The sequence below is a fragment of the Entelurus aequoreus genome, linkage group LG24 (genome assembly GCF_033978785.1).
Source record: "Entelurus aequoreus isolate RoL-2023_Sb linkage group LG24, RoL_Eaeq_v1.1, whole genome shotgun sequence".
Lineage (NCBI taxonomy): Eukaryota > Metazoa > Chordata > Actinopteri > Syngnathiformes > Syngnathidae > Entelurus > Entelurus aequoreus.
Window position 1 is genome coordinate 36,684,792 of NC_084754.1, and position 23,175 is coordinate 36,707,966.

The window sequence follows — 23,175 nt, forward strand, 5'->3', positions numbered from 1 at the left end:
TGCGGACGTTATCATCACTACTGTCTGATTCCAATCAAAGCAAGTCATCAGAATCAGGTAATACACCAACTCATATTCTTGTCTTCATGAAAGAAAGGAATCTATATGTGTTAAACATGCTTGTATTATCATTAAACACCTTTAACTTGTTAACAATATTAAGTATATGTGTTAAACATGCTTGCATTATCTTTAAACACCTTTAACATGTTAACAATATTAACTATATGTATTAAACATTCTTGTATTATCATTAAACACCTTTAATTTATTAACAATATTAACTATATGTGTTAAACATGCTTGCATTATTATCCAACACATCCCGCTGATGTGTTGGATCCACTGTGGACTGGACTTTCACAATGTTATGTCAGACCCACTCGACATCCGTTGCTTTCGGTCTCCCCTAGAGGGGGGGGGGGTTACCCACATATGCGGTCCTCTCCAAGGTTTCTCATAGTCATTCACCGACGTCCCACTGGGGTGAGTTTTTCCTTGCCCATATGTGGGCTCTGTACCGAGGATGTCGTTGTGGCTTGTACAGCCCTTTGAGACACTTGTGATTTAGGGCTATATAAATAAACATTGATTGATTGATTGATTGATTGATTGATTAAACACCTTTAACTTGTTAACAAAACATATATTTCATAGATAAGTAATTATAAATTATATATATGAATGAGGTAGATCCCCACGACTTGATCAATTGAAAAGTAGCTCGCCTGCAGAAAAAGTGTGAGCACCCCTGCTCTAATTGATCTTTTTTGTAACACGGTTAGTGAATGAAGTGCACATTTGTAGTTGTTTCCCATATTTTTACACCAAATGCGGACGTTATCAGCACCACTGTCTGATTCCAATCAAAGCAAGTCATCAGAATCAGGTAATACACCAACTCATATTCTTGTCTTCATGAAAGAAAGGAATCTATATGTGTTAAACATGCTTGTATTATCATTAAACACCTTTAACTTGTTAACAATATTAAGTATATGTGTTAAACATGCTTGCATTATCTTTAAACACCTTTAACATGTTAACAATATTAACTATATGTATTAAACATTCTTGTATTATCATTAAACACCTTTAATTTATTAACAATATTAACTATATGTGTTAAACATGCTTGCATTATTATTAAACACCTTTAACTTGTTAACAAAACATATATTTCATAAATAAGTAAATATAAATTATATATATGAATGAGGTAGATCCCCACGACTTGATCAATTGAAAAGTAGCTCGCCTGCAGAAAAAGTGTGAGCACCCCTGCTCTAATTGATCTTTTTTGTAACACGGTTAGTGAATGAAGTGCACATTTGTAGTTGTTTCCCATATTTTTACACAATAACCCAGATATGGTAACACTAGTGAGCAGTCGAGAATATGAAGTGATTTTTGGTCTTCTACTGTTACCAAATAGCATTATTTTACTTTTACTGAGACTCGATGATAGTCTGTTTTTGTCACACCATCCCTTCAACGTGTTCATATCTTCTGTTATTATTTCAATTAACTTGTGTGTGTTCTCTCAGTCGGTGCGGGGGTTTGCTGTTTGAACATGTGTGAGTCAGTCTTGAGCAATGAGGGAGTAAAGTTAACAGGACGGCCATGAATGAGCGTGCTTGCTTTATGTGGGTCACGGGGCTCCCTTTTTAACCCTGTGGGTCGTTTGGAGCTCGGCCCAGGAAGTGGACGCTCCACCCAAACGGTCACGGTGCCTCAGAAGTGAGAGATCTCGTGCATGGGAGAGGAAGTCCTTCAAGGATCGACTAATGAACGGCACTTGCACTGGGAGGAGATTGTCTTTCTAATAACAATGCAAGTCATCTCCCTGCAGGAGGTATTCCACACTATAAAATGTCCAATATTTCAGAAGAACATTGCAGGCGCACACTTGACCTTTCCTGTTTACGCAGCTGCTTTTTATAGAGAGAATTCCAAATAAAACAGCCGATTCAGGGTTCAGGAATTAGATGGAAATAGCGCGTCACGAGATCGGATGTGCACCTGGCTTCTGAAGCCTTTCGGGACACATTTTTAAAAAGGCCGGGGAAAAAAAGCTAATTGTCCTGGCAGCTTCGCAAACACTGATTGCTTTGTGATGGGAAGTTAACGAGCACGCGAGACCACCGCTGCTACTGTTTTTTTTAGCTACTAATTCAATCATCTGTTCGGAATGGTGAACATGGAGCGCAAAGGCATGAAATAATCCAGTATTTGGACCTCACTTGTGCAATAACAGAGGGATCTTTTACCAGCAGCTCTGAGTATGATGCAGCACAGCTGTACACAACAATAATGTATAAATAGATGATTGAATTATTATCATCAAAGTGGACATTTTATAAAGCCATCATTTCTATTGTGAAGTCAGTTATATTTATAGGGCAATGTTAGCTCCATGCTATCTTGCTGATTGTATTGTACCATATGTCCCGGCAAGAAATCTGCGTTCTAAGAACTCCGGCTTGTTGGTGATTCCCGGAGCCCCCAAAAAAGTCTGCGGGCTATAAAGTGTTTTTCCAGTACTCTGGAATGCCCTCCCGGTAACAGTTAGAGATGCTACCTCAGTAGAAGCATTTAAGTCCCATCTCAAAAGTAATTTGTATACGCTAGCCTTTAAATAGACCCCCCTTTTAGACCAGTTGATCTGCCGTCTCTTTTCTGCTCTGCCCCCCTCTCCTGCGTGGGGAGGTTATCAGGTGACCACAGATGACGCGCTAGCTGTTCAAAGTCAGGAACACTTTGAGTGGACCACTCATCTGTGCATCAGTTGATGACGTCTCTGCACTGCTGACTTGTCTCCACTTAAGATGATCCCCCGCTGGCCCCACTATGGACTGGACCCTCACACTATTAACTAGATCCACTCGACGTCCATTGCGCCGGTCGCCCAAGGTTTCTCTTTGTATCCCATTGGGTTGAGTTTTTTCTTGCCCTGATGTGGGATCTGAGCTGAGGATGTCGTTGTGGCTTGTGCAGCCCTTTGAGACACTTGTGATTAAGGGCTATATGAATAAACTTTGATTGATTGATTGATTGAATGTTTATTATATTAGTCAACTTCCTTCATCTGAATAGCCATTTGTGATTTATAGCATGAAATAACAAATGTCTTGCAGTCATGTTGTTTATGTTTCAAAATGATTCAACTATTCAACGTCAAAATATAAAGAGTAGAAATAATGAACAAAATGTCAGCTACTGTCTTCTTGTAAAACCCCAGTGAAAATGAAAATAAACATTTATACAGGCTATACTGTAGCAAACATGTCTGCCACAATCATGTGTGTTCTTAAATGTGTATTCCACCTTTTCCATGTGGAGAGCAGTTTTGATTTGGGTTTACATGGTAAACAACTCAAATGAATGTTTAATCTAGATGCATACATTTGTCCACATGTGGCCAAGTAGACGCATTATGGGTTTCCTGAACGTTGTCTACATCGTTAAGAGAAAAATCTAAAGAAGAGAATCCCTCTGCCATCTTCCACAAGTTTTTTTAATAATAATAATAATAATGGATTAGATTTATATTGCGCTTTTTCTATTGTTAGATACTCAAAGCGCTCACAGAGAAGTGGGAACCCATCATTCATTCACACCTGGTGGTGGTAAGCTACATTTGTAGCCACAGCTGCCCTGGGGTAGACTGAGGCTGCCAGTTTGCGCCTACGGCCCCTCCGACCACCACCTACCATTCATTCATCATTCATTTCACCGGTGTGAGCGGCACCGGGGGCAAAGGGTGAAGTGTCCTGCCCAAGGACACAACGGCAGCGATTTTTGGATGGTAAGAGGCGGGGAGCGAACCTGCAACCCTCAGGTTTCTGGCACGGTTGCTCTACCCACTACGCCACGCCGCCCTTTTAATATATAAATCGCCCGCTTGAATATTCCCTCTTCTCTCATCGTCATTTGGGATGTCTGTTGTGATTTCCCTTCCTGGTTCGATGACCCGCCCTATCTTGCCTCTGATTGGCCCGTCCGTAATGTTTTGCCCTAATCTTAACCAATCGTGACTCATCATAGTAAACCAACCAACCAACCAACCAATCATGGATGTTCTTATACGTAAACCAACCAATCATCATTGATGTTTCCCCTATATGTTGTCCCCTGCCCGTGGAGTTGCTTCGCTACGTAGCTTCCATTTTTAAGTTAATAATTTTTCATGGAAAACTGTCGTTTTTACCACTGGATTATCAAAAACCGTACTTATTACAGGAAAACCGTAGTTGTTAGCAGGTATGGCAAAGAGACGGATGAAGATTTTAACACACATTGTATGTCGGAAAAAAACGAAGAAAAACGGAAAATATTTTTTTATATTTGTACAGAGATAAAAAAAAGACGGATTTCTGGCTATAGACGGAAAAATCCCATGCCTGTTCTCTAGTGACTCAAAGCCCTTCAACATTGAGCAACCCATTATTGACATCAAGGCTCTGTTTATACCAGTGTGAGTTGCACTGGGAGCAAGGTGGGTGAAGTGTCTTGCTCAAGGACACAACAACAGTGACTAGGACGGCGGTAGCAAGATTCAAACCAAGAACCCCGAAGTTCCTGGCCGTTCCACTCTACCATCTGAGCCACACCGCCAAATTGAAGCCCTTGTGTTGTATTGCATTGGATAGATACCATCGAAGCAGCAGTATCTGTCAGCTCTACTATTTTCAAACTTTAAGGATATTTGAACTGAGCAATAGCAGAGAAGGGCCTGACCAAGAACCCAATGGTCACGCTGTCAGAGCTACGGCATTCCTCTGTGGAGAGAGGAGAACCTTCCAGAAGAACAACCATCTCTGCAGCAAACCACCACTGTATGGTAGATTGGCCAAACGGAAGCTTTTTCTTAGTAAAAAGTTTGCCAAAATGCACCTAAAAGACTCTCAGACAATGAGAAACAAAATTCTCTGGTCTGATGAGACAAAGATTGAAGTCTTTGGCGTGAATGCCAGGCGTCATGTTGGGAGGAAACGTGGAACCGCTCATCACCAGGCCAATACCATGAAGCATCATGGTGTGGGGTTGTTTTTCAACGGCAGGTCCTGGGATAGAGGGAAAGATGAATGCAGCAATGTACAGAGACATCCTGGATGAAAATCAACGCTTCCCATCCGACCAAAGAGGAATGGGCAAAACAGCCCAAAAGCTTGTTGCATCATATCAAAAAAGACTGCCAAATTGCTGCCAAAGGTGCATCGACGACGTGTTGAGCAAAGGGTCTGAATACTTACGTAAGACATGCACCTGGGGATGGGTTGATTGGCAACACTAAAATTGGCCCTAGTGAATGAATGTGAGTCCAGGGTGTACCCCGCCTTCCGCCCATGTGCAGTTGGGATAAGCTCCAGCACCACCCGCGACCCCATAAGGGTAAAAAATGGATGGGATGGATGAATATGCTGGTCTGTCTACCAAAGTATTCGGGCCACAACCCACAGGGGGCGCCAGAAATGTCATTTAAAACAGTGGTCTCCAACCACTGAGCCGCGGCCCGGTACCGGTTCGTGGATGGATTGGTACCGGGCCGCACAACAATTTTAAAAAAAATTACAAATAAATTAATTAATAAATAAATTGTATTTTTTATTTTTTTATTAAATCAACATAAAAAACACAAGATACACTTACAATTAGTGCACCAACCCAAAAAACCTCCCTCCCCCATTTACACTCATTCACACTCATTCGTACAAAAGGGTTGTTTCTTTCTGTTATTAATATGTCTGGTCCCTACATTATATATCAATATAGATCAACACATGATTCTATTTTTTATGACCAAAACATTTTTTTAAAAGAAAATAAACCCCCCCGGTCCGTGGGACAAATTTTCAAGCATTGACCGGTCTGCAGTTACAAAAAGGTTGGGGACCACTGATTTAAAACATTACTCTATAGCACAATAGAATCAATTATTGTTGACGTATTGTTTGACTACTGCACACAATGTTCTTTATTGCCCTGATGGCTTGCTTTGACAATTAAACCATTACATTTCCAACATTTAGTCAAATATTTTCCCAAATTGCTCATCAAATTGCACCACTTTAACAGAGCCCCGAAGCTTTGTAAAAAGGGGACACGTGACCATCATCACAGGGGTCTGACTGGGCGGGAAAAAGGGAGGCCATAATTCTTACTCCTCAAGGACATAACATCAGGATGAACAATTCCTCCTGCTTGAGCTCTTTTCCAGAATTCACATGACCTGGCCTTGAATCGACAAAGCTGCGTGATGGAAACGTTTTTTTTCCCCTGCTGGGACATCTAAATAAACCGCCATCTTTCAGGCGGATGAGCCTGACGAGGACTGGAGAGACCTGGGCGTAATTCACCAGACCACAGTTTCTCCCCAGTGGGATATAAAAGGATTCCCACACAGGTTGTTAGAAGGACGCCTTAGAAAACCTTCATTCTGGCTCAAGACCAGCCCCTCCACCTCTCACCTTAGTGGGGTTCTCTTCGGAGGCCGGCCTGAGGAATTTCTAGGCCAGCAGTTATGATTTTGACCTCCAGGGGTTAGCCAGAGCTGGGACCACCTCAGCTGCAAACATATCAGTTCTCACGTTGTCCGAGGGGTTCCTATTTGGCTTTGTAACATCATATTGAACATATTTTGTGATGGAGCGTTGACATCAGCAGTGAGGAATGTCTAACACTTAGACCGGCTTTCCCACCCTGATCAACGTCTTTACTGTGGACGCACCGTGTGTTTGGACAAGTGTGTGTTTGATGTCAAGTACAGACTGTCAAGTGTCAGTGGAGTCTGACAAACAGCTTGTACACGAATGCAGCAGTACAACAAAGAAACTTAAAGTATGAATGCTAAAAGTCAAGCATTATTACTAATGCTGATATATGCCCAAAAAAGTTAAACTATGAATGAAGGTGTTTGTTTAAAGCAGGGGTCGGCAACCTTTACCACTCAAAGAGCCATTTTGGCAAGTTTCACAAATTAAAGAAAGTAATGGGAGCCACAAAAAAAAATTTTAAATTTAAAATGAAAAACACCGCATACAAAGCTTAAACGCTTTGTGCTATGTTAACTAGGGGTCTCCGACACACGCACCGGCACGCACTTTAATGTGGAAATTTGATGTTAGTGCAGCCCGCGAGTTTTGAATGAATGGCGCTTGATAGCGTCATACTTGCCAACCCTCTCATTTTTCCCTGGAGACTCCCGAATATCAGAGCGTGATGACACTGCATTTGGCACCCTCTACAGTCTGCCCTAACAGTGTACCTGCTCGACCACACGTAGAATGCAATTTCAGCTTGCTCACGTAAGTTACAGCAAGGCGTACTAACTCAGCAGCCACACATCTTACACTGACGGTACCAATACCCAGAATCCCATGCAGCCCTAACTCTTCCGCTCAACCAACGCACGGAGAGGGAGGGTTGATGTGTGGGGGGATTTGGTGGTAGCGGGGGTGTATAATGTAGACCGGAAGAGTTAGGGCTGCATGGGATTCTGGGTAATGGTTGTGTTGTGTTTATGTTGTGTTACGGTGGGATGTTCTCCAGAAATGTGTTTTTCATTCTTTTTTGGTGTGGGTTCACAGTGTGGCACATATTTGTAACGTAACAATGTTAAAGTTGTTTGATACGGCTACCGTCAGTGTAAGCTGTGTGGCTGATGAGTAAGTATGCTTTGCTGTCTCCTGTGTGTGCAAGTAATAACAACATGCAACATGTGGCTGGACTGGCACGCTGTATGTAAATGCTATAGAGGACAATTACTGCAGTGCAATTAGGGCACGCCCTTTATTTAGTAATTAGAGTGTAAATAGGATTATTTTTTCCCTGGGAGTAATCTATGAGGGACACTGAGATCCATAAATTTCCTGGGAAAATCGGGGGGGTCGGCATGTATGTAGCTGAGCCGCATCAGAGTGGTCAAGGAGCCGCATGCGGCTCCGGAGCCGCGGGTTGCCGACCCCTGGTTTAAAGCATTGAAAGGAATGTTGTAGTATGGAGTATGAATGCTGATCAATGAAGCATTAACACAGAACACTTGTGAGAATGCTTTGAATCAAGGATGATTTAAGGTACAGTACAAAGATCACGGCCATATTCTTCATTTTTTAGACTTACATTTAGACTTCCTTTTTATTGTCATTCAAATTTGAAATTTACAGTACAGATAAGAACAACATTTTGTTGCATTAGCTCATGGTAGTGCAGGATAAAAAAGCAATAAGGAGCAGCTATAAATAAATAGATTACTGTACGGATAAATATATTGCACTTTTGCATATGCATCCAGGTTTATGGATGTACGTTATATTGTCTTTATATTCCAGTGAGTTAATCCATTTTTGGGGGGAATTGAAGGGATTATTATGATGCGTTCAAGAGTCTTACGGCCTGAGGGAAGAAGCTGTTACAGAACCTGGAGGTTCTGCTTTGGAGGTTGTGGAACCTCTTTCTAGAGTCCAGCAGTGAAAACAGTCCTTGGTGAGGGTGGGAGGAGTCTCTGCAGATTTTCTGAGCCCTGGTCAGGCAGCGGCTTTTTGAGGAGAAGAGGAGTCCTGATGATCTTTTCCGCCGTCCTCACCACTCTCTGCAGAGACTTCCAGTCTTAGGCACTGCAGGCTCCAGTCCAGACAGAGATGCAGTTGGTCAGTAGGCTCTCTATAGTGCCTCTGTAGAATGTGGTGAGAATGGGGGGAGGGAGTTGTGCTCTTTTCATCCGACGCAAAAAGTGCATGCGCTGCTGAGCTCTTTTTACAAGAGCTCCGGTGTGTAGGGACCAGGTCATATTGTCAGTTATCTGCACCCCCAGGAACTTGGTGCTGCTTACCATCTCCACCGCTGTGTCGTTGATGAAGAGTGGAGCGTGGCTGGACTGGTGCTTCCTGAAGTCAACGATGATCTCCTTGGTCTTGTCGACGTTCAGGACCAGGTTGTTGGTTCTGCACCAGTCAACCAGATGTTTCACCTCCTCCCTGTAGTCCATGTAGTCGTTGTCACGGATGAGGCACACTACTGTTGTGTCGCCCGCATACTTCACAATGTGGTTAGTAGTGGACCTGGCGCAGCAGTCATGGGTCATCAACGTGAACAGCAGCGGACTCAGGACGCAGCCATGGGGGGAGCCGGTGCTCAGGTAAAGCATATTCTACATATGTTGGCCCAAACTAAGTCTTATGTCTTAATGCAGGGGTCAGAAACCCAAAACGTTGAAAGAGCCATATTGGACCAAAAATACAAAAACAAATCTGTCTGGAGCCGCAAAATATGAAAAGCCATATATATATAAGTCTTATAAGAAGGCAACACATGACGTAAGTGTCTATATTAGCTATAATAGCCTACTATCAAAATGACTATGTGTCGCAGGCTGTAGCAAATCTTCGTTGACAGAAATGTTAATTTATTCTACATATTTTTACGACATTAGAAACCATTAGTAAATCAGAGGCTACTCAGAAGGTGAGATAACTCCAGGAAATTACTGGCTTTTAATGGCCAAAGGTATAGATGTGTGTGTCCAAGTTAAAGGAAACGGCAGACTGTCTTCTTCTAATGGATGTATTACAATCTTTGCAAGATGGATAAAGTTTGCTGGGGTCTGGAACAACATGGCACACAAACAACGATCAGAAATGTGCCATCAGTGTGTGAATGGGTGAATGTGGAAATAGTGTCAAAGGACTTTGAGTTCCTTAAAAAAGGTAGAAAAGCGCTATACAAGTACAACCCATTTACCATTTACCATGAGACATGCAAAACTAAATTATATACAAAGAGAATAAAAGTATATTAGGACATTAAAATGATATTAAATGAGCTCAAATATACCTGCAAATGAGGCATAATGATGCAAAATGAACATACAGCTAGCGTAAATAACATGTTAGCATTGATTAGCTTTTAATTTTCCTGAGGGAACTCTACTGAATGAATAAATAAAGTACTATCTATCTATTAGCTTGCAGTAATGCACTGAACAAATAAGCCTGATTAGCACTCCAACAAGTCAATAAGATCAACAAAGCGCACCTTTGTGCATTCACACACAGCATAAAACCTTTGGTGGAGAAAATGAGAAGGAGTGGAAGATTTTACATGTAAACAAACTGTTGCGTCCCAGTCCACACTGTGGTGAGTTCAAGAACCACCGAAATTAGTAGGACAAAACGATGTTCACCAAATACTCTCATCAGTGACGCATACACACAGACATATTAAACAGTGGGCTTTCTAACAACTGGGAAGGTTTGTGTCATGTTTGTTTTCAAACCTAAAACATACTAAACCAAAATAATTATTTCCCCCCATCTTTTTCCATATTCAATCCTTTTTTAAAAGTGCTCCAGAGAGCCACCAGGGCGGCACTAAAGAGCCTCATGCGGCCCAAGAGCCGCGGGTTGCTGACCCCCGTCTTAATGTATTGCAGCAGAGTATTTGTCTTATTATTATTATACAACTCAAGCAGACAAACAATTGGAATGTGTTTGCTTGCCCAAACCAAAACAATCCTTATTTACAACTCGGCTCCTTCTGCATTGGCCTTGCCAGTGTCATGCAGTAAACAGCCCAGTGAGACCATGGCAACGAAAGACGCTCAGAAATCCCTTCCCCCTTTTTCAAAGACACCAGGGATGTTGACTCTGGTCCGTGACGTCAAAACAAGCGACTTCCAGGCTTATAGACAAAACACACACCCATGGGGTATTATTGCACAGATATGCACACATACAACCATAGGCGCCGATCCTGTGGGTGCTTCGGGGCCCCAGCACCCACAGACAATGCCAAGCACCCACGTGGGATTGATGGCAAATAGTGTACAAACCCCGTTTCCATATGAGTTGGGAAATTGTGTTAGATGTAAATATAAACGGAATACAATGATTTGCAAATCATTTTCAACCCATATTCAGTTGAATATGCTACAAAGACAACATATTTGATGTTCAAACTGATAAACTTTTTTTTTTTTGCAAATAATCATTAACTTTAGAATTTGATGCCAGCAACACGTGACAAAGAAGTTGGGAAAGGTGTACAATAAATACTGATAAAGTTGAGGAATGCTCATCAAACACTTATTTGGAACACCCCACAGGTGAACAGGCAAATTGGGAACAGGTGGGTGCCATGATTGGGTATAAAAGTAGATTCCATGAAATTGTCAGTCATTCACAAACAAGGATGGGGCGAGGGTCACCACTTTGTCAACAAATGCGTGAGCAAATTGTTGAACAGTTTAAAGGCCTACTGAAATGATTTTTTAAAATTTAAACGGGAATAGCAGATCCATTCTATGTGTCATACTTGATCATTTCGCGATATTGCCATATTTTTGCTGAAAGGATTTAGTAGAGAAAATCGACGATAAAGTTCGCAACTTTTGCTCGCTGATAAAAAAAAGCCTTGCCTGTACCGGAAGTAGCGTGACGTCACAGGAGCTAGTATTCCTCACAATTCCCCGTTGTTTACAATGGAGCGAGAGAGATTCGGACCGAGAAAGTGATGATTACCCCATTAATTTGAGCGAGGATGAAAGATTCGTAGATGAGGAACATTACAGTGAAGGACTTGAGAGGCAGTGATGGACGTATCTTTTTTCGCTCTGACCGTAACTTAGGTACAAGCTGGCTCATTGGATTCCACACTCTCTCCTTTTTTTATTGTGGATCACAGATTTGTGTTTTAAACCACCTCGGATACTATATCCTCTTGAAAATGAGAGTCGAGAACGCGAAATGGACATTCAGTGCCTTTTATCTCCACGACAATACATCGGCGAAATGCTTTAGCTACTAGCTAACGTGATAGCATCGTGCTTTAACTGCATACAGAAACAAAAAAATAAACCCCTGACTGGAAGGATAGATAGAAAATCAACAATACTATTAAACCGTGGACATGTAAATACACGGTTAATGCTTTCCAGGCTGGCGAAGGTTAACAATGCTGTGCTAACGACGCCATTGAAGCTAACTTAGCAAGGGGACCTCACAGAGCTATGCTAAAAACATTAGCTCTCCACCTACGCCAGCCAGCCCTCATCTACTCATCAACACCCGTGCTCACCTGCGTTCCAGTGATCGGCAGAAGGATGAAGGACTTCACCCGATGCGTTTGGCGGCCTGGAGACGTAGGAAGTCAATGTGAGGTCGGCGGCTAGCGCGGCTAGCGTGGCTGGCGCGGCTAGCGCGGCTAGCGCTCCAACAAAGTCCTCCTGGTTGTGTTGCTGTAGTCCGCTGCTAATACACCGATCCCACCTACAACTGTCTTCTTTGCAGCCTTCATTGTTCATTAAACAAATTGCAAAAGATGTCCAGAATACTATGGAATTATGAAATGAAAACAGAGCTTTTTGTATAGGATTCTACGGGGTACCATAACTTCCGTTACTCTGACTTCGTCACGCGCATACGTCATCATACCGCGACGTTTCAGCCGGATATTTCCCGGGAAGTTTTAAATGTCACTTTATAAGTTAACCCGGCCGTATTGGCATGTGTTGCAATGTTAAAATGTCATCATTGATATATAAACTATCAGACTGCGTGGTCGGTAGTAGTGGGTTTCAGTAGGCCTTCAAGAAAAACCTTTCTCAACCAGCTATTGCAAGGAATTTAGGGATTTCACCATCTACGGTCCGTAATATCATCAAAGGGTTCAGAGAATCTGGAGAAATCCCTGCACGTAAGCAGCTAAGCCCGTGACCTTCGATCCCTCAGGCTGTACTGCATCAACAAGCGACATCAGTGTGTAAAGGATATCACCACATGGGTTCAGGAACACTTCAGAAACCCACTGTCAGTAACTACAGTTGATTGCTACATCTGTAAGTGCAAGTTAAAACTCTCCTATGCAAGGTGAAAACCGTTTATCAACAACACCCAGAAACGCTGTTGGCTTCTCTGGGCCTGAGGTCATCTAAGATGGACTGATACAAAGTGGAAAAGTGTTCTGTGGTCTGACAAGTCCACATTTCAAATTTTTTTTGGAAACTGTGGACGTTGTGTCCTCCGGACCAAAGTGGAAAAGAACCATCCAGATTGTTATAGGCGCAAAGTTGAAAAGCCAGCATCTGTGATGGTATGGGGGTGTATTAGTGCCCAAGACATGGGTAACTTACACATCTGTGAAGGCGCCATTAATGCTGAAAGGTACATACAGGTTTTGGAGCAACATATGTTGCCATCCAAGCAACGTTACCATGGACGTCCCTGCTTATTTCAGCAAGACAATGCCAAGCCTTGTGTTACATCAACGTGGCTTCATAGTAAAAGAGGGCGGGTACTAGACTGGCCTACCTGTAGTCCAGACCTGTCTCCCATTGAAAATGTGTGGCACATTATGAAGCCTAAAATACCACAACGGAGACCCCCGGACTGTTGAACAACTTAAGCTGTACATCAAGCAAGAATGGGAAAGAATTCCACCTGAGAAGCTTAAAAAATGTGTCTCCTCAGTTCCCAAACGTTTACTGAGTGTTGTTAAATGGAAAGGCCATGTAACACAGTGGTGAACAGGCCCTTTCCCAACTACTTAGGCATTTGTTGCAGCCATGAAATTCTAAGTTAATTATTATTATTATTATTTAAAAAAATAAAGTTTATAAGTTTGAACATCAAATATCTTGTCTTTGTAGTGCATTAAATTGAATATGGGTTGAAAAGGATTTGCTAATCATTGTATTCCGTTTATATATACATCGAACACAATTTCCCAACTCATATGGAAACGGGGTTTGTAGAAGGGGCTCTTCTACACCAAGGTTATCCAGGGTAAATCCCACCTAACCTTATCCTAGTCCACACACACACAATGGTCGTTTAAGACCACCTCCCCCCTCCGTCAGCCGGCGCAACGCGACCTGATACGCATGCGCGGAAAATGCGCACGTCATAGTCACCTCCAGTGTTGCTTTGTGTGCGTTCTTAAATTTAATTTATCTGAACAATATCCAGTGTTGTGGTATTTCAATTAACTGGAATCCGGTGCACTGTGGGGCCCTATTGTAGTGAATCACACCTGAACCCATCCATCCATCCATCCATCCATTTTCTACCGCTTATTCCCTTCGGGGTCGCGGGGGGCGCTGGAGCCTATCTCAGCTACAATCGGGCGGAAGGCGGGGTACACCCTGGACAAGTCGCCACCTCATCGCAGGGCCAACACAGATAGACAGACAACATTCACACTCACATTCACACACTAGGGCCAATTTAGTGTTGCCAATCAACCTATCCCCAGGTGCAAGTCTTTGGAGGTGGGAGGAAGCCGGAGTACCCGGAGGGAACCCACGCAGTCACGGGGAGAACATGCAAACTCCACACAGAAAGATCCAGAGGCCGGGATTGATCTCACGACTACTCAGGATTGTAAGGCAGACGCACTAACCCCTCTGCCACCGTGCTGCCCCACACACACCTGAGCCATCATAAATTAATTAAATCTTTATTGTACACGTGACAAAGAACATTTTACATCAATCAAACTAGGGATCTAGATATCTGGTCAGGCCACTCCTCACTCATTTGCCTGCACCTTCATTGTTCATTCGTTTTTGGTGACTTTATATACTCTTGACCTAGACGTTGAGTCCGCGACATACATGGCGGACATTAACTGATACAGTCTGCTTTGCCAGTCCAAAAGCATATGCTGTTTTCCGTAGTCTTCCCTCGACAGCCAGGTAATACAAAGCACATGCTACCTTTTTTATCACATCCACGGGAGCCCGCATTCTCGTTGTCTCTCCTTCGACAAATGGATGAAGTTTTTCGCTAAGTAGAATCATATCTGACCTCAACATTCGAAAGTTCTCTTGCCGTCTGAGAAGTGTTGTATCCCAAATAGCTGCAATCGCTTTCTCTTAAGGTATTCATGTGGGATTTCCACAAGCGTCTGTACAGACGGAAGGAGAAACACGGGCATGTCTGGATGACTCGCCTCCATATTTCCAGTGGTTACCTCCGAGTTACGAAACCGCTTTACTATGAAGCTGGCTGTGGCGCGTTCTTTCTGACGTCACTTCCTGTGTGGGGCGCGGTCTTTCTGGCGTCACTTCCTCTCCGAACTCAGTTTGTAAACGATCAATGAGTTCATACAAAGCTAAGAGCCAGAGATTTAAGAAATAGACGGCGCACTTACCCCTGTAAAAAAATATCCCAAGAGGGGGACCTTAAACGATAGTTTAGTGTGGCTGAAACGAGGCTTAGGCTAAATAATTATTAGTTTAAGGGGTTATCCGGCTTAGTGTAGACATAGCCTCAAAAAGTAGCGTCAGATTTACCGCCCGTCCGAGCACCCACTGGCAGAAAAGTAGATCGGCGCCTATGCATACAAACCACCCCCATCCCACGTCTCAGTAAGATGGACTACGGAGCAGCACCCTGATGGCTGTGCTTCTGGCCGATTACCCCCCCCCCCCCTCCGTTGCAAGTCTCAAATGTTTGTGTGTTGTAAAAATGTGCTGGTATGTGCCTGTCGTCGCTTTAGGTTATTTTTTTGGTCTCAAACCACATTCATACTCATGGTTACCTATGTCAGGGGTCAGCAACCTGTGGCTCTAAAGCCGCATGCGACTCTTTGGCGCCGCACTAGTGGCTCCCTAAAACTTTTTCAAAAATGTATGAAAATGGAAAAAAAAACGGGGTAAAAAATATATTTTTTGTTTTTGTGTGGTTTCTGTAGGAGGACAAACATGACACAAACCTTCCTAATTGTTAGAAATCCCACTGTTTATATCAAACATGCTTCACTGATGAGAGTATTTGGCGAGCGCCGTTTTGTCCTACTAATTTCAGCGGTCCTTGAAGTCCCCGTACTTTGTTTACATGTAAAACTTTCTCCGACGCTGCCACAGAAAAACGTGTTTTATGCCACTCCTTCTTTGTCTCATTTCGTCGACCAAACGTTTTATGCTGTGCGTGAATGCACAAAGGTGAGCTTTGTTGATGTTATTGACTTGCTGAAGTGATCATCCGGCACATTTGGTCACTGCATGACTGCAAGTTAATCAATGCTAACATGCTATTTAGGCTAGCTGTATGTACATATTGCATCGTTATGCCTTGTTTGTAGGCATATTTGATATCATTTAACTTCCTTTACTTACACTACCGTTCAAAAGTTTGGGGTCACCCAAACAATTTTGTGGAATAGCCTTCATTTCTAAGAACAAGAATACACTGTCGAGTTTCAGATGAAAGTTCTCTTTTTCTGGCCATTTTGAGCGTTTAATTGACCCCACAAATGTGATGCTCCAGAAACTCAATCTGCTCAAAGGAAGATCAGTTTTGTAGCTTCTGTAACGAGCTGAACTGTTTTCAGATGTGTGAACATGATTGCACAAGGGTTTTCTAATCATCAATTAGCCTTCTGAGCCAATGAGCAAACACATTGTACCATTAGAACACTGGAGTGATAGTTTCTGGAAATGGGCCTCTATACACCTATGTAGATATTGCACCAAAAACCAGACATTTGCAGCTAGAATAGTCATTTACCACATTAGCAATGTATAGAGTGTATTTCTTTAAAGTTAAGACTAGTTTAAAGTTATCTTCATTGAAAAGTACAGTGCTTTTCCTTCAAAAATAAGGACATTTCAATGTGACCCCAAACTTTTGAACGGTAGTGTATGTCCTCTGTGTATTTAATTTATATTTGCATGTCAATCAATCAATCAATGTTTACTTATATAGCCCTAAATCACGAGAGTCTCATGTATGTAATATTGGTTGCATTTCTGATAATTGCTTGTGTGTCATGTTGTTACAGACCACAGCAAACGTTACCCATCTTGCAAAGATTGTAATAAACCTATTAGAAGAAGTTTCCTTTAACTTGGACACACACATCTATACCCTTGGCCATTCTAAGAGTCATTTCCAGGAGTTATCGCATCCGCTGAGAAGTTTTACTAATGTTTTTCAATGTTGTAAAAATGTGTGGAATGAATATTACATTTAAACATTTTTGCCAACCAATATTTGCGTCAGCCTGCGACACATAGTCATTTTGATAGTAGGCTAATATAGCTAATATAGACACATACACCATGTGTTGCCTTCATTATAACACTTATATTAGACTTTTAAAGAAATTTAATAGTAGACTAATATAGCTAATATAGACACTTACATCATGTTTTGCCTTCATTATAACACTTATATAAGGCTATTATTTTTCTGCGGCTCCAGACAATTTAGTTATCTGCATTTTTGGTCCAATATGGCTCTTTCAACATTTTGGGTTGCCGACCCCTGACTTTTGATTGATTGATTGAAACTTGTATTAGTAGATTGCACAGTATAGTACATATTCCGTACAATTGACCACTAAATGGTAACACCCGAATAAGTTTAAGTAAATCAATTATTGGTACCTATTGACCTATGTCAGGGGTCGGCAACCCGCGGCTCCGGAGCCGCATGCGGCTCTTTGACCACTCTGATGCGGCTCAGCTGCATACTTGCCGACCCCCCGATTTTCCCAGGAGACTTATGGATCTCAGTGCCTCTCCTACATAACTCCCAGGGTAAATATAATCCTATTTTCACTCTAATTACTAAATTAAGGGCATGCCCTAATTGCACTGCAGTAATTGTTCTCTATAGCATTTACAAACAGCGTGCCAGCCCGGCCACATGTTATATGTAGCTTTTACTTGCACACGTAGGAGACAGCAAAGTATACTTAGTCATCAGCCACACAGCTTACACTGACGGTAGCCGTATAAAACAACTTAAACACTGTTACATTGCAAATATGCGCCACACTGTGAACCCACACCAAAAAAGAATGAAAAACACATCTCTGGAGAACATCCCACCGTAACACAACATAAACACAACACAACTAATACCCAGAATCCCATGCAGCCCTAACTCTTCCGGTCTAGATTATACACCCCCGCTACCACCAAACCCCCCCCCACACATCAACCCCCCCCCCCCCCCCCCCCCTCCATGCGTTGGTTGAGCGGAAGAGTTAGTGCTGCATGGGATTCTGGGTATTTGTTGTGTTGTGTTTATGTTGTGTTACAGTGCAGATGTTCTCCAGAAATGTGTTTGTCATTCTTTTTTGGTGTGGGTTCAAAGTGTGGCGCTTATTTTTAACGTAACAGAGTTAAAGTAGTTTTATACGGCTACCGTCAGTGTAAGCTGTGTGGCTGCTGACCTAGTACGCCTTGCTGTCACTTACTTGAGCAAGCTGAAGCTGCATTCTACATGTGGTTGAGCAGGTACACTGTTTGGGCAGGCTGTACAGGGCGCCAAAAGCAATGCCATCACGCCCTGATATTCGGGAGTCTCCCGGAAATAATGAGAGGATTGGCAAGTATGACGCTATCAAGCGCCATTCATTCAAAACTCGCGGGCCGCACTAACATCAAATTTCCATATTAAAGTGCGTGCCGGTGCGTGTGTCTGAGACCCCTGGTTAACATAGCACAAAGCAATTTAAGCTTTGTATGCAGTGTTTTTCATTTTAAATTTAAAAATTTTTTTTGTGGCTCCCATTATTTTCTTTAATTTGTGAAACTTGCCAAAATGGCTCTTTGAGCGGTAAAGGTTGCCGACCCCTGACCTATGTCAATACAAAGTTTCAGTGTGAACGCTGACAAACAAGCCCTCATAACGATATTGTTGTGTGGCCAAAAGCAATCAAGCATCTGAGAAAAATTGTGAGAATGCCGAGAATCAAGCATTCCCTCCAAATAAGACAAAATAATAAGCGTCCGTGCAGTGGACATTTGTATGGAGTTGATTTTGTTTGTCCGAGTCAAAAATTACAGGCAAATATAGCACCATTATGCAAAACACAAATGCCCACTGCAGACGATACAGGTTCTCCGGATGATATCTAAGAAGTTCAAGCAAAGAACTTTGAAATATGAACGCTGACACGGCCCTTTCCCTCCATTGCTGCTTTGAGAATAATTCATAATAATGTGTTCTAAAATGCTGATACTGTCTCAGTGCTGGAAAACAAGCAGGTCTTTGTGAGAAATCTAACTCTCAGCATTCACTTTCCTGATGATGTGCACTAAACATACTGTGAATGCTGAGTATCAAACATGAACACTCCTTGTGTCAGAGCATTAACACCACATATAGTTGTGTGCCAAAGAGCTCAGCTGCGTCAATGCTGACACTGGAGAATGAGTCAGGAATGTCAATCATCTTTTATATGTTATGCTAATTTGTGTAATTAAGTTCTGGCTTTATTTATTGTGTTTACAGTATTCCTTATTCTTATCTAGTTTATTAATCGCGCAATATGTTACAGACACGCAACTGAGATTGACTGGTGATGCAAACAGCGCCATGTAAAGAACAATGCACGTAAAACTGCAAGATTTCATTCGCACAGCTGATTTAGCTCTTTTACTGTGTCATAAAAGTTGCACCTTTCTGCCTAATTTTCATCACTGCAAAAAGTCAGAAAGGCCACCACACTGAGAACTCCCCTATTTTCCGGACCATAGGGCGCACCGGTATATAAGGCGCACTGCTAATGAATGGTCTATTTTTTATCTTTTTTCATATATTAGGCGTACCGGATTATAGGGCGCATTAAAAGGAGTCATATTATTATAATTTTTTTCTAAATGTAAAACACTTCCTTGTGGTCTACATAACATGTAATTGTAAATGTTGCTGACCCGTCTCCGCTCGAGATGGTCTCCTGCTGGCCCCACTATGTACTGGACTCTCACTATTATGTTAGATCCACTATGGACTGGACTTTCACAATATTATGTCAGACCCACTCGACGTCCATTGCATCCGGTCTCCCCTAGAGGGGGAGGGTCACCCACATATGTGGCCCTCTCCAAGGTTTCTCATAGTCATTCACATCGACGTCCCACTGGGTTGTGAGTTTTTCCTTGCCCTTATGTGGGCTCTGTACCGCGGATGTCGTTGTGGCTTGTGCAGCCCTTTGAGACACTTGTGATTTAGGGCTATATAAATAAACATTGATTGATTGATTGATTGTAATGGTGGTTCTTTTGTCAAAATGTTGCATAGGTGATGTTTTAAAGATCATCTTCAAGGCGCTTTCTGACAGTCGCTTCTGGATGCGCCGTTTTGTGGGTGGTCTTATTTACGTGGCTCACCTTCGGCAGCGTCTTCTCCCCGTCATCTTTGTTGTAGCAGTGTAGCATGCAAGGACAAGAGTGGAAGAAGTGTCAAAAAATGGAGCTAACTGTTTTAATGACATTCATTTCCTCATCCGAAAACAACAACACAGGAAATGTGTCCCGTGAAAAACCGTCCGACCGGAACTATAATAACTAAAGTTCCTCGGTGTCATGATCCGTGGCCTGATCATGTTTTGTTTAGTTATGTTCTGTTAGTTTTGGACTCCCTTAGTTCCTGTTTTGTGCACTTCTGGGTTTGTTTTGGTTACCATGGGTACTAATTGGTTTCACCTGCCTCTGATTAGTGTTTGGCACGTTCACCTGCTGCCGAGCACTAATGAGAGAGCTATTTATTCACGTTGCTCGCCACACTCGGTTTGGCGTCATTGTTTGCTGTATGCAACAGTCACGTATGGTTCATGTCTTGTTTCTATGTCCTTGAGTCCTGTGCTAAGTTTGTACCTTAGCTCCAAGTGCAACCTTTGGTTTGCTTCCTGTTTTTTTTATGTGATTTGCAAAGATTTAATCATATCCTACCTTCACGCTTTGTCCGGAGTTGTCCGTTCTGCATCTGGGAAAAACGACCCCGTACCGCAGTAAGTTGCGACCCGCACGTGACACTTGGGTGAATAATGTAAACTCACTACACCGGTTTGTTTTAGTGCTTTTTGGCGAGTTTACTGATAGATATAAGTAAGAACTTTACACTACTTTATATTAGAAATGGCAACAGTGGAGGATGAATGTCACATAACAAGAAGATAGAGAAAAAGTAGAAGCTTATCGACTACGGTGTCGGCACGGACTACAAAGGCGGACTCACGCAATTTTTCAGGACTTCTACAGATCCCAAATGCAGATCAACAGGTAACAGAAGGTGAGAAAAGTTGCTTTTGCATAATTTTGCGAAACAAAACGCCAGATAATATGTCTTACCTTATACACACACCATAATAATACTCCTATGTTTAATGCGCCGACAATCCTTCAAGCGGCGCGGCTTCATAGCTTACCAAAGTCGTACTAAAACATTTTGATGTATTTTTGAGCGCCGTGTGTAATGTTATATATTTTCAATGGAACATTTAAAAATATTGGTGTTGTTTACTTGAGTCATATTGCCATCATAGTGCAGCCTACAGTTATCTCTTATGTTTGACTTCCATCTACTGGTCACACTTATCATTACACCATGTACCATTGGGGACGGCGCGGCGCAGTTGGGAGAGTGGCCGTGCCAGCAACCTGAGGGTTCCTGGTTCGATCCCCACCTACTACCTACCTCGTCACGTCCGTTGTGTCCTTGAGCAAGACACTTCACCCTTGCTCCTGATGGGTCGTGGTTAGGGCCTTGCATGGCAGCTCCCGCCATCAGTGTGTGAATGTGTGAATGTGGAAATAGTGTCAAAGCGCTTTGAGTACCTTAAAGCAGGGCTGGGCGATATATCGATATACTCGATATATATACGTTTGTCTCTGTGCGATATAGAAAATGACTATATCTTGATATTGGAGTATACGTTCTCACGCAGTTGCTTTTAGCTGCAGGCATTACACTACAGGCTCTTCTCACTCTTTCTAGTCTCTCCTTCTCACAGAGAGATAAAACAAGCGCACCTTCTTACACACGTCACATATGTATACGCCCTCGCGGAGCAGAGAGGTAGCGGCACGGGTAACGTTAGCTGTGGTGCGAGTGGTAATACGAGAGAAAAAAGGTGCGAATCTGGTAAAAATGAAGGAAGAATTAATTCCCAAGAAAAACAGCACGGGGTCCATCGTCTGGCGGTGGTTTGGCTTCAAGTGGGAATATGTCGAACAGACAACAGTAATTTGTCAAGTGTGGGGCAAAAGCGTTGCTACAAAAAGTAGCACCACTGCTAATATGTAGCATCATTTGAAAAGTCACCCGCTAGAGAATGAAGAGTGCTTGAAACTCCGCATGTCAACATCTCCGTTCGGTGCCACACCAACAAAATGCAGAGGCAACCATTTCCACATCAACACCATATGAAAACAATAGTCCACGACATAAGGAGATAACATCCGCCGGAACCTACCACATAGCGAAGGACATACACTATTTGATTTCCTATTATGCAGCTCATTTTTATTTGACAGTTATTGAAATATCTTGTGTGACATCATGCACAAAAGTGCACTTTATTTGTTTTAAACTATTGTAGTGGCGTTCTGTACAAAAAAATGCACTTTAAAGGCCTACTGAAATGATTTTTTTTTAATTTAAACAGGAATAGCAGATCCATTCTATGTGTCATACTTGATCATTTCGCGATATTGCCATATTTTTGCTGAAAGGATTTAGTAGAGAAAATCGACGATAAAGTTCGCAACTTTTGCTCGCTGATAAAAAAAAGCCTTGCCTGTACCGGAAGTAGCGTGACGTCAGAGGAGGTAGTATTCCTCACAATTTTCCTTTGTTTACAATGGAGCGAGAGAGATTCGGACCGAGAAAGTGACGATTACCCCATTAATTTGAGCGAGGATGAAAGATTCGTAGATGAGGAACGTAACAGTGAAGGACTTGAGAGGCAGAGATGGACGTATCTTTTTTCGCTCTGACCGTAACTTAGGTACAAGCTGGCTCATTGGATTCCACACTCTCTCCTTTTTCTATTGTGGATCACGGATTTGTATTTTAAACCACCTCGGATACTATATCCTCGTGAAAATGAGAGTCGAGCATGCGAAATGGACATTTAAAGTGACTTTTATCTCCAAGACAATACATCGGTGACACACTTAGCTACTGAGCTAACGTGATAGCATCGTTCTCAAATGCAGATAGAAACAAAATAAATAAACCCCTGACTGGAAGGATAGACAGAAGATCAACAATACTATTAAACCATGTACATGTAACTACACGGTTAAAAATTCTCAGCCTGGTAAGGCTTAACTATGCTGTTACTAACGACGCTAAGGCTAATTTAGCAACTTAGCAACAGGACCTCACAGAACTATGTACTCTCTCCTTTTTCTATTGTGGATCACGGATTTGTATTTTA

At 42.4% G+C, this 23,175-nt stretch overlaps 1 protein-coding gene across 4 annotated transcripts in view; it reads right to left on the minus strand.

The window, feature by feature from the left end:
* Positions 1 to 23,175, minus strand: part of LOC133641655 (uncharacterized) — a 134,134-nt gene that overhangs the window by 47,779 nt on the left and 63,180 nt on the right. The window contains exon 8 of one of the 4 annotated variants that reach the window (XM_062035541.1): positions 4,976 to 5,066. The exons of 2 other annotated variants lie outside the window; for them this stretch is intronic. The gene's annotated coding sequence lies outside the window, so the exon portion shown is untranslated. Of the gene's footprint in view, positions 1 to 4,975; positions 5,067 to 8,207; positions 8,976 to 23,175 lie in introns of those variants that run through there. One more of the 4 variants, XM_062035538.1, reaches the window with a different exon arrangement.